We start from the raw sequence: 13,510 nt of genomic DNA on the forward strand, positions 1-13,510 counted from the left end.
TAGAGGCAAGGTACCCTTGCCTCTGTAACTATTTTAACTGCCTATATTCCTCTCAGTTATCAGAGGCTTATCCCACGTTTTGTATATTTTCCATGCATACGTTCAGAAATTGTGCTCAGCATAAAAGCACCTCTAAAATGGGAGAAGTGATATAGAAGATAGAATAATTCAAGGTGTTATGGTAATGTCCCACATATCACTGCCCCCATGGTTTCAGGACTGTAGCGTTTGGGCACATTTTTACTCTGACCACTTGCTGAAGACCTTCACTGTGGAACTCCCTCTGTGGGTGCTTTGGACCTTGAAACTGAAGACATAAATAAGTGTATTTTTTGCCCTTCACAGATAATGTAATTAATTGCTATGATTCTGTGTCAGGAGTCTGCCTTTAACTCCTTTGTAGCTAGGAGTGTACAGCCCTACCAATCAGAAGGTGTTTCTGTGTTGCAGAACCATTTTTCACCCATACAATATGAATGACCCAACTGCGTTTGCCTTTACCATTCTACTCTTTCTCTGGGATCAACTTCTGATTTGAGTGATTTGGAAACAGCTTCTTCAAAACAGAGTATTATCCACACACATCTACTCACCCAAACTATGCACAGCGAGCCAGTAAAAATGAGAAAAAGACTCCATCATGCCTTGCCTAAACTGTATCTCCCTTCAAATTTGGGGTAAATTACACCAAGAGCAGCTACCTTGGGAGGGAATAAATAGAGTTTCTCTTCTGGCTTCTTCACCCAAAGGTTTGCCCAAAATCTGATCTCTTAAATACTAATCAGAAGATATGGTTCCATGGGACATGGAGAGCTCACTGATGCTGAAAAAGGGGGAGGATCCAGCTGTTTCTTCAATTTTTGTCCTTCTTCCTTTACTGCTGGCTACACATCCTCCTACCTCATGCTGGCTGTGCCATTCCTTCAGAGTAGGTATGAGTCACTGAAGTAGTACAAAAACAGTCCATCAAAAAGTGAATAGGCTTCTGCCATGCTAAGAAATTTGGCAAAGGATCTGTCAAGCATCTGAACTGGCACAAGCAGGAAGTTGAATCATGCAATTAGAAGTGAGGGAGAAATAGGGACTAAGGCAGCAAGGGTAAACTGTTGTTTTAGAGGTAGTAAGTTCCATTTTTTGCTAAGTCTGTAAGTAAAACTTGGAAGGAAGGGAAATATAGGTTCAAAATCTACTTGCAGTGGAAGCATCTGAAATCATTTTCAGTCCACTGGATGGCATCAGAACTGTCCTGGCAAATATCACTTGCTGCTTACACACATCTATGATCCTGTGGATCGTTAGATGCTCCTGTCCAGTTTCAGCAAAGTTGCATTTGGGGAGAAGTGGATGAATGTGCATTTTTCAGCAGTATTCCTCAATGGCAAGAAACTATTGACAGTGCTTAGCCCCCGGGGACTATGTCTGAGGAGCTGCAGCAGGAAAAACTCCCTTTTATATGCAAGTGCAAGGTTGCTATTCCCCATGCCACCTAGGCACAGAAATGGCCCTGGAGATCCACATATGTCAACCTTCAGACTTTATTACCATTGATTCTATCTAGAAATGGAGCCAGGATCTCTGAGAACACTGTGGCAGGAACAAAACACAATAAATAATCCATCTGCCTAGCAACACAGGTTGCCATGAGTACTTCTCTCCATGCTCCATGCTCATCAGTGGCTTGCCACTGAACACTGAGCCAAGTTCAAGGGCCTTGTACTGGTGAAGGAAACTTTCCTCCGCTGGAGAGCTTGGTTTCCATACCAAAGACACCTCCATTCCCCCGGAGCCTAGAAGGAGGCAGCCAGCAGCATGAGGAGACATGACTCAAAGCAACAAGATTTTGTCAGTGGAACTGTGGGAAACAAAAGTGATGGCATTGGCAGCCCCAAATGAAGACAAACACTGATTTTCATTTCTTTGTTTCTTTCAACAAACTCCATTTTTCAATACCCTACCAGAACATCCTCAGATAAAATACTATTAAATCAATAAATTAACTTTCTTAGGAATTGAAAAATAAATGAATATATGGATATATGAGAATACATACCTACCTGTAGCTCAGGAAGTCTGTGAGCCATTCACAGGAAGATGAAAGTTGTTATTCAAGATAGCCATTTGCCTTGTTCACTACCAAGAGAAATACTCAAAGATGAGGTCCTTTGATCTGACCTAGGAGGCTTGATTTTGTGTTCTTACAGGAGAGAGACATTCTTTGATTGTAATTTAATATTTAAGGGAGGCCCTCAAATAATGCAGTTTTCCAGTAGCTATGTAAAAATAGAGATATATGAGAAAAAGAGAAAATAACAGGTTTCTGGCTGACACAATCAAATGAGTATACTGAACACTGGAATTATGTTTGCATTATCAATACTTTGAATGTAGTATTTTTTAAAAGTTCTTATTTTATTGTTTGTTAAATGATAATATTCAACATAAGGATGTAAAGGCCGTAGCTCTTGTAAATAGGCCCGATGTATATTTTGCAAAGCCATCAGCCACGACACAGCTTTCAAAGAAAGAACTAAGGTTACACATCTAAATGATCATACATGGCACTTGATTGAGATGAGACAGGATTTTAACACTCAGCAAAATCTTCTGAGTGTACAAGTAGTAGAACTACTTTTTTTTAGATCTTTTGTTAAGATTATTTAGGCAGGGAGATATTGCTGTACTCACTAGGTTAGTAGTAATCAAAACCAAAATGAATATAAGAAAGCCCATTGATTTAAACACGTAAAATATTTCTGTTTTCTTCAGAATGCAAATTTTCATTTATTAAAAAAAAATTTGATCATCTGCTTGTGAAGAAAACGTTTTGAGAACCAGTGTAGCATTATTCTTTTAATTCTACAGTAGGAGAGTAAGGGAGAAAATGGTAACAAGTTACAGTAACTTGATATGTTTAGGATTTCTCTTCACAAGTCTGCTCCTCTACCTGTTTATGCCAACTTCAGAATTTCTGTGGGAATAAGGTTGAGGTCTATGGGATTGTTTTTAATTTGATTCACAATTTATTCATCCCCGCTGACACAAATGGCACAGGATTAAGGCTAATTTTGTAGAATAAGCATCATCTCAGTGCTCACTCATCTCAGTGATTGTCTTTTTTTTTTTTTTTTTAATTCAGAGGGCTAATTGCATGGTTAGCTCAATTGTTCCAGATTCCTGACATTTTCTTATTACTTAAAAATAAGCTTTAACTTTGCAGAGATTAACTTCATTTCCATATTTAAATGTTGTTAACTCCAAACTAACTAGAGGTACTTACTGCACAGGATATGTTTTGTAAACTTTTCTATATAGACTTACAATTGTAAGATGAAAGTCAGTTCAAAATAAAAATACACTTTGCTCCTGTAAGAAGGGGAAAAAATAGAGTAGAACTAAGACACTTCCAGTGAATATTATCTCTACCTTTAGAATAAGAAAGAAATTGAACTCCTATTTGATTCCCTTGTGAGTAACAGGAATGTGATGCTCTGCGACCAAAAGATATATAACTATATTAATGAAAATCTAATCTGTGCTCAGAGACTTTGCATGCTGGCTAGGAATGTAAAATAGTCATACCACAATAGACAGCAATACTCTCAAAAGCTGAAGTTCGGCCAATTTTACCAGAAAGAGTTGACATTTTGCTGTATTCTTCATCCTAGGGAACAGGAAAACTGTTCTTCCACTTTTTAATCTTGTCATTGTAGCTATTTAGATATATCATAAATCTAGAAATAAAAAGCCTTTGTCTACTGAGCCGCTTAGACACAGTAGCTCAAGCTGAGAGAAATAATAAATGCTTAGGGTTGGCCAGGAGCTTTCAGTGGCACTGTGCTAGGGCAAGCAGAGGCATCACCTGCTTTGGACTGTGCGCTCTGCTGTGCTCCAGGGGATGGCCATCATAAGGCCTGAGTAGGAAACTGATGCAGCTAAAAAAATAGTTGCTGTGTTTTAGTAGTTTTTTAGTTTTTTGTTGCTGTGGTAGCCAGGCAACAGAAGCAGAAGGGGCAGCATAAGAACCACTGACTGGGGGTGAGGTATCTCATACCTGCCACCAAGCACTGTCCGGGGCCTTTGGACACAATCGTCCATCAGTGTGTGGAAAGAGCTTTTGATCCATCACTGGCTTGCTTTCTTCTAACTCAAGTGCCTACCATCCTGCACTAGCTTCAGTCATGCTCTGTTCATAGAGACCAATAGAGGAAGCAAATGTAGGGCTTGAAAGGTGAGGCATCATCATTTATTAGACTAGGAAAAAAAAAATAAAGCTGCCTTTGGACATATGAACCTTTTTGAGCTCTGAAACATTGCATGTCAATTGCTTTCAAACAATTTAATTATGTTATTATGTTAAAGCATTTGGACCATTGAAGTGAAATGGCTACTAGGTACCTGCAAGGTAGAGGTACATGACTTAAAATGAATTCACAATAAGGACATTAGCCTTTTGGGACAGAATGACAAGCAGTTATTACCCTCAGAGCCCTGAGGAGCAAGGGAAACTGCAAGAGATTAAACTGATTCCACAAGATACAGCAGATAAATGCAAATAATGGAGACTTAACAGTAAGAGGCACTTAAATATCCCGATAAAGCCATTTAAATCGTCTTAGGATTGGACATTCAGTGCTGCATCACTTCAGCAGTTACAGGGCAATGCAGTGAACCACATCAGGGAAATTAGAAACAACCTGAAAAATAACCTAGGAAAAACAAATAGTCAACAAAATACTAATGGGTTATTTCTCCATGAGATGAGTTCTCATTTGCTGAATAGCCACATAAATACTTGCACAGAATGCAGGGAGAGACAACTGCCTAAGCCACTGCTCCTGAACAGGCATAGTGACCATCAGTGCGTATGATTACTCCAAAATGTAAAGATTTGCATCATTAGGATAGCTGTGATCAATTAGCTGCTCACTTAAGGAAGTTATGGCTAGGATCATGCAGGACAGTGAAAATGAGCTACTAATATACACACAAGTTTTAATTTTAAGTTCAGCTGCTAACTAAAATTTACAAAGTGGAAAGTTTAATAATCCATCTTAAACTGAGTTTACTGATCCTCATCAGTAAACTCTAGACTGGTGACCTCTTCCCAGTTTGATGTCATTAGCACCATGGCTTACCATCAGGAATAGGTTAAATGTAAATAAAGCTAAAAGTGGTATCACTTACAGTATAAGTTATTTTCTTAGAATTGCTCACTGAAGTATATAATCAGAACATATACTTTCTCTGTTTTATACGTAGTCCTGTGACATAGCAATTTTTACTGGTGTTGCTGTGTACATCATCACCACCTTGAGAGATATAGTGACTGCCAGTGTAGGTTAATTCAGCCAAGCACGCAACCTGAGAGGGACAATAGTTCTTAAACTAAACCACAAGTCTAGAAGCCTGAAGACCAAACTTGCTGCAGTGATCTGAGTTGAAGCAATGCTTGGTAACCTTACCTTCCACTGCCAGCTGCCATCTCTCCCTCTGTATTAGAAGAATCAGGTAGGAATGGGTGTGGATGCCCTGGGTACACCTCCTTCTACCTTCTTTCACTTCACCCTGGCTGTTCCACAAAGCACAGCACAGTTGATCCTTTAGATTGATCAACTAAGTTGTGACCTAGGAGTGATCACACATCCCATTTTGTCACTTCTCAAGCACTGCAGCTGCTGGGACAATAAGCTCTTGTACTACTGTACAAGACAGAATCTGTCAGTTAAATTATTAAATGCTGTCTCTGTTACTAGACCTCAGCTGTGACCCTGGGTGAGTCTTTTTCTAACACTAATACAGGTAAGTGAATTCCATCTGTAATTATTTACAGGACTAAGATCAAACCTCAAAAAAATTGCATTTTCTCACCTTAATATATATATATATTTCTATTGCATGTGGGCTGGGTAAGTAGTGTTAGCATTGTGTATTGTATAATATGTAGCGTTTGTTAGCATTTGTACCTCTCTCCACCCTCTTTGCGAGTAGAGAAATAAAATTCATTATTCAAGAAGTGAAGCTGAGGTTAATTTGTAGCCACAGAAACGAGAAAACGTAGAGCACATAGTGTGAAGGGAGGCATGTGTGAGGAATGTAGGATCTAGGGCAGATGGTGCACCCAAGTGCTGAGCCTTTTGAAGAGGTTATCATTTTGTGTCCTCTGTGCCTCTGTACAGATCTAAAGATGACTCTGAAAACAGACACATCCTTGGTGCTTGCTCTTTGATGGCATCACCACTTCTCCACTTCCCCACAGTGAAGTAGTTGCTTCAAAGAAGCATATTGCACAAAGATGTAGACAAAGCCATGACTGCCAGGTCACAAGACACTAATGGGCCATCTTGATGATCTTCAACCCTGCCACCAGCAAGTTTAACAAGGTGAAAGAGCAAGGCGATGCAGTAACATGTCCTCCCTTTTGACTGATGGTCACATATAAATAGCATGAGTCTCACTGGCAAGCCTGCATGGCTATGCAGTTTATATATGAAACTTTCCAAAATGGCTACCAGAAACCTTCCCGGATGCTCTCAGGCTGATCTGGTAGCCATGGAGATCCACATGATTCTTCTGATCTAAAATTTTAGAACTCTGAGAATCTCTTGTTCTCCTAAACAACTCTAGCAGCCAAAATGTTCAGCATGTTTTCAGTAATCTGGTTTCCAGAGTGACTGAAGGCCTCTTCAGTAAATAGTACGGACCCAGACAGGTCGACAGGAGGTTTTCTGCCTTTGTGGCATTACTTTGCTTCAACAGTAGAAGGAAGAAGCTGGTTTTTAGAGCTCTGTTTTTATCCCTTTCCAGCTTACATTCATTGTTATAAAATATGAATGCATAAAGTTATCAGCCTAGAGCTATTGTCTTCCCCATAGACTTGAGAAATGAGAAACACACAGAAAAGAATCTCTGATTCCAGACTTTAGAATAAGGAAATACTCATCTCATTTTTCTCAGTAGGGATGATCTTCAGTAATATCAAAGTTGCAATGGGGAAAAAAACAAACAAACTTCGCGATAAGCTCACAGATCCCTCAAAGCCCCAAGCCTGGCATTTCGATCTGCATAAGACATGACTGGTTAGGAAAGAGCCAGTGCCACCAGCAGCAACACTGTGGTTCTTGATTTTGGGAAGAAGTGTTCTGCTTTTATGACAGTTATCTCCATATTCTTTTCTCCATCCTCCCAACAACTTCCTTCAATAATCTGGTAGATTGCAGCAGATAAGAGAGAATTTTATGTTAAGCATGAGTTTTCAGGGATGATCCTTGCTTGTAAGGCTCCTTTTTGTCAACTTGGTGATCACAAAGAATTGCATGAAATTAATCACTTCTATTGTCGCTTGAAAATCAAGAATAAATGTGCTAATATCTGGAAGCTGGAGAGAGAGAATATAAGTTACCTGTTGAGAAAGAGAGATGATATGCACTGGGAAGAGAAAAGATCTGTGAGTTAACTGTTAGAAGAAGAATTAGAATGAAACCTACACAAGAGGATTTCAAAACAGAACAAAAATGAAGAACAGAAGTGAGAAAGCAGTCAAATGCTTGAGCAGAGAAGCAGCAGAAACCAAAAGAATGAAAGAAAAATTGAATATAGATAATTAGATATAAAAGTTGTATTTGGTAGCATAATATAAAAAGAAGCTTTACGTTTTGAAAAAAAAAAAAAAAAGACAGAAAGAAAGAAAGAAAGAAAAAAGACCTGAAGAGTGATAGAAAATATCAGCAGACCTAAATGGCTAATGGCAAAATCCCAGTCTTGGGGCATATACTCATACTCAGTCCTAGCCATGAGGCATGTATGTAAGCTTAGCTTTACCTCACACAAGTAACACCAGTGAATTCAGCAGCAAGCTCCACCAGTGTAAATCACACTTCTCCCTCTCTCCACCCCCAGTTTCAGCAGATGCAGCTACAGTAAAGACTTAGAAAAGGGAGAAAAGAAAAATGGAAAAGAAGACAGAAATCAAATGCAATTTCCAATTCAGATAAAACATCAGACTGTGAAAATAGTGAAAGAAAATACTTTTCCTTTATAATTACAAATGTGGAACTAGATGACCTTTAAGGTCCCTTCCAACCCAAGGCATCTTATGGTTCAACCCAAGGTTCTATGGTTCTATGATGCTGTGATTCTACGATTTTCAGCATTACACAATTTTCATCTCTGTGTATCCAAATTGTCTTCTGTGGATGTTACCTGTTTACAGCTCCCCAAAAAAGTGGAAAGAGAATTAAGACCCACTTTCACTTTACCCTCTGGCTGTCAGTTTGGAACTTATCTGGAGTATCATTCTCCAAAGCAGTCCTTGTTAACTTGGAAGAAGTCTGAGATCTACAACTTTTTTCATTCAAGTGGGCTGCCACACTCTGTGATCCACTACATGTGTGTGCCAGGTTCAAGCCAGGCATTTCAGCAAAGTGAAATTCTGTAGAATTATTATAAACTTGAATTATTTGAAGTATATGAAAGTATTTGAAATACAAACAGGGGAGGGAATATAGAGAAAGTTATAACCAGTGAACCAGAAGTGAAGAGTGAAAAAAGAATAGGGAGTAGGGAGAGAGTGGAAAGAAAAGTGAAAGAACAAAAGAAGAACAGAAGTAAATGCTAACAGAAACATCTCCTCATAATAAGGGCTGTTCAAATAAACAATAGACCAAATTTCCTAAAGCTGGTTTCTGATTTATTCCTGGTTGCTAAAGCATGGCATTAAGCACAAGCACTGGGATTGTCTAGCCCAGGAATTTGGACAGGGGTCGCAAGGGCTGGTTACTATGGAGTTAAAAACCTGTTGGCTTTTGTGATGAGTCCAGCTTCTCCCTACCCTGAGAGAAATAGAGGATTAGGAGAAACAGCTGATTTTAAGCATTCATCTGAAGACTTGCCATCTGAACACTGGGCATTCGTATCATTTAAAGCTGATCAGTTATAACATTAATTATTTCCTTGCGTAATTGCTTCTTTTTCAAGACTTTCATGTGGGTTTTTTATGTATTACTTTTAACTGCCTTTTGTGTGTCAGTATATTAGAATTTCACAGTGCTGTCTGTAGCTATACCAGCTGAACCTTTTCTATGTGAAATACAATGACAATTAAAAAATATATAGAGAGAGGTTATTTGTGGACATCCAGATTCTTTTCTGTTTTGAAGGTGCAAGAGCTGTTTTTTTTCTTTCTATTTTTCCTTTTAGTTTTAAGTTTTGAGTTTGAATATGTTAGGATAGACAAGCACGTTGTTGTCACTTAGCAACGAGCTCTTATTTTATTGCAGAAACTGTCCTGTCTATGCTAATAGGATTGCTAAGGCAATTCCTTGCAATGACCAGCATGCTGTGCTCACCTTGCTTGGTATTTAGTTGGTTTTGTGTTAATTTTGGCTCTTGGTGAGTGGAGAGGGACAGCAGGACCAAGCACAGATGCCGTGTCTCGCAGAGCAATTGCCAGGCTGTTCCGTTCTCTTTAGTACAAAAAACAACTCATACAATCCAGAATCTCATTTAGGCCCTGACCCTGTGATGAACTCAGCGGAGTAGCAGGGGTCCCAGGACATAGGAAAAGCTGACTGATAGAAAGCCTTGAATTGCAAACACTGGTAATTCAAGGTGCTGAACAAAGGATGTCAGTCCGATGCTACTTAAAAAGCTGCTTTACTTTACTGATTGACATCAGAAAATTTTAACTGAAGAGTTCAGGAGCTTGTTAACTATTGGATTACCTACTTTACCAAAAACAAAGAAACAAACAAATAAAAGAAGAAGAAGAAAAAAAAAAAAAAAACCCTTTTCCTTCCCTTCCCAGCTCTGCTCCTTTAAAGCAACTGCTGAGGGGCCACCTGGCTGTGGGCTATAACACCTGTGGCAGGGCTACCCTCCAGGTGTGGAGTGTTGCTCAGGCCTGTTGTGGGCTATGGCTGAGGAGCAGCAAGGTCAGGGCAGTGCCATCCTTCTTTTTGTGGGTGAGGGTGTGGGGGAGTAAGTTAGAGAGCAGTCTCGCTTTTCTTTCCAGGTAGCATTTTTCAATGAGGTAAACTGAGGTAATCCTTTTAAAAAACAAATTCTAATATCTGACTTCCTTATACTTCTTGCGTTGAAGATAATACAGTGATGTTTGTGTGCTGCTTACTAATACATAATAAGATGTTGCTTTCTGAGTCAATACATTTGTGATGGGAGATGAGAGGGTGGAAAGGAGAAGGTTGCTTTCATCTTTCACCAGTTATGCTGAGCATTCTTTCCTATTGTTTTGTGCTGGCTGGTTCTGGGCTATAACAGACAAGCATCCAGGGTTCAGGATGCTGCTTCTGAAGGTATAAGTGGAGAGATGTGAGGCCAAGACACTGGGGGAAAGTAGTTCTGTGATTTCCCAGTTGATTTCTGGTGCTTTCTACTTCAGCAGACTTCAAGGGCTTTGTAGGATCATCCTTGTAGGAATGCCAGATGGGTGCCTGGAGAGGAGAAATCTCCTTAGTGTCTATTAACTTACATTTTTTTCTTTTCTCCCTCTCTCTCCCAGTCAGGCAAGTTTCCTACGTAGGAAACACCTCTGGGGAGAAGACTGGGGGAACTGCCTCTGTCTGCCCATACGTCTCCTGAGGTTGTACGACTTAAAAGCAAAGAAATGAACAGCTTCAGGAAGAAGAAAATAGAACTTCCTGTTGCTGGGACATTGAAAGCCTGCTAAAATGGGTTAATGAATATTCAAAAACAGGCTGCTTACTGTTCTTTGCCTGTTGCAGATTTAATGTATGTGGTTGGGCTATAGTAGTACCCTTTGTTAGCACACAATATTCTTTTAAGTTTTAGGGTTTTCATGTGGGTTTGTTCAGCAGCATCTGTTAAAAAATAAAAATAAATAAATAAATTCTGAATTGGCATGTTGGAAATGGAGTACATTAACACCTCACAGGGCTCAGGTGCCACAAAAGGTGTTCAGCTGATTCCCCTTTTGGGGTAGGAGAAAGTTGTATTAAAAGACAAAAATTCACTAGATGTGAAGAGCATAGTGTTTCTATGGTAGAGCATGCATAACACAAGGGATGGAGAGAGGAAAGGAAGGAAAACTCTATAAGAGAGTCACTGGAATGTTCAATGTCTTTTGTTTTTTTTTCCTGTTTGAAAAATAGGTTGAACAGAAAAGTGCATTAGGCAAGAGTTGGTCTGTTGGCTGCCAGCTGAACTGTGCCGCTTATGGTTGTTGTGCTTAAGATCCTGTAGTTTTAATTACGTACATTGACCATTAATTTCTTCAGGTATGTGAGCAGGAAGGCGCAGTGGAGCTGACACTCAACTGCCTCCTGTTTCACAGTCTGACCTCTGTTCAGAGTTGCTTAGTTGATCTAATTTTCCCAAATTCATAGCTCCGCTGTAGTAAATGTCTGTACGTGGCAGGTTAAAAGCAGACCCTCAAAAACTGCAGATGTCTTTTTCTGAGCTGAGTATCTTATGAATTAGTTCATATGTAATGCTTGGTATGTGTGTGGTCAGTAAGCTTTGGAATGACTCCAAATAAAGCCAAAATGACTTCTGTTCTTAATGTTGGAAGATGCAGCTTTTTTTCCAAGGCTTGGAAGCTGTGTGTTTATTTAAATGCTCAGAATTGAGAAACTATTTATCAGACTCCTGGTGTCCTGTTTTATTTTATTTTTTTAACCAAGAGAAGCTACTCCCTGAAAACGGGGAAGGGGAAATTCCTGTCTCTGCGGGACACGTGGGTTCTTGAACTCTGAAGGGTGACAGGCGTGCATTGAGGTTAACCTATGCAATGAAATTCAGCTTCTTTAGTCAGTACGAAGTGTTCCTACTGACACTGAGGAGCACTTCCTTGTTATTTATTACAAACATACCCTTATTCCTTGTTTTGCATCACTACTACTTCTCTTCCATTTTCAGTCTTTTCTTGCTCTTTGATTCATGCTGTGAGGGGTTAGTGTGGAGAGCCAACATGTGTGGAAAGACTGAGGGGCAGCCAGTGGTTCCAGCAAAATTTTGTACCCCCTCATTCTGCTCGGTGGGGCTGCTGAAGTATAACATAAACAGACCTTCATCTAAACCTAGCACAGGTGAAACAAAATTGCATTGGGCTCTTAAAAAGTACTTGTCAATTTAACCTTGACTGAGAAACTATCTGGAGGGCCAAAGACTATTGTGGCAGAAAGGGAGCGTTACACAGAAGTGTAATAAGAGAGGTGCTACCAAGGAGGAACTGGCTAACCAAGCCAATGCCAGAAACCACAATTTCAATCCCTTGAATGCTGCTAGCTCTAGTTGTAATCGGGCACTAAACACCCTTAGGTATGAAATAAGGATCTAGTTCCTGTGCAATTATTAGGTCTTATTATGGCAAATGTCCTCTTTGTTTCCAAGATGACTCGGACCTCATTGGGTATTAAAATATCATGAAGAGATTAGAGATAGGACAAGGTGAGACTAGTCTAATTCAGCATCCTGATTCTGACAGTGGTAGTGAACGTCAAAGGAAAAGGAGATCAGGGCAAGTTGGTAGTGGTATTTCTCAAAGCAGGTTCCTGTCCTCCTGGTAGTCTCTATAGATATGTATCTATATACAGCCTAGGATTTTATGGCTGAGAAACCATCAAAACCGATTCTTTATCATGCAACCCTGCTTGTGACAAATTAGTGCTTAAAAAAGTCTGAATTTATGGCTGGCTGTAATAATGATTAATGAGGATTTCATGAGAGGAGATTAAAAGGGAGAAAGAAAGACTTGCTCCACATGCTCCCTGCTATCATAAAAGGCAGCAGAGTATTTTGAGAATGATATTCTCCTTTAAAGTAATGGTGTGTTGAATGCAGAACTCTGAAGGCAGCGTTAATTGAGGGTAGATGGGTTGAGGACACACAGAAGAAACCAGGAGCGTATTATGATGGTCAGAAGTAGGGCGAAGCATAAGAACGACCAGATAAGGACAAAATAAGGCTGTAAGAGGCATAGCTATGCAAGGGAAAATGTGTGAGGTCTTCCTGAAATACTGAAGATGCAAGGAAAGGTATAAATTGCTTTATCATTGATTGGTAATTATTGTTATTTGAAGACTAGTGTGATTTGCACAGTGTAGGCTTGCGTGGGAAATTATCTCCAATGTAGGACCAGCCTGGAGATGACATACTGGCCCTCACAGTGGCTGGTACAGCTGCAGTAGATATCCCTTGGAACACAAAGCTCCTCTCAGCAAGGAACAGGTGCTGTGTGATGCATTCTTAAAATCGAGTGTAGAAAAGTCCAGATGGGTGGGGATCCCGAGATTGTCAGACCCTATTTGAAAGCCTGCTCTTCTTTTTGTCACTCCTTGGGAAGATTGCCATCCCCTTGTCAGTGCTCTTGGCGAATGGGAGAAGAGGGATTTTGAAAGACAAGGGTAAATAATGGAATGAATACTAGGGAGGAGCTTAGGAGAACATCTAATTAATGGCTAAAGAAGTACAAACAAAAATGAGAGAAATTAGAATAACTGATCTGTTAGAGAACAGAGTTGTAGGATGGGAGAAT

The sequence above is a fragment of the Numida meleagris genome, chromosome 3, assembly GCF_002078875.1.
Source record: "Numida meleagris isolate 19003 breed g44 Domestic line chromosome 3, NumMel1.0, whole genome shotgun sequence".
Classification (NCBI taxonomy): domain Eukaryota; kingdom Metazoa; phylum Chordata; class Aves; order Galliformes; family Numididae; genus Numida; species Numida meleagris.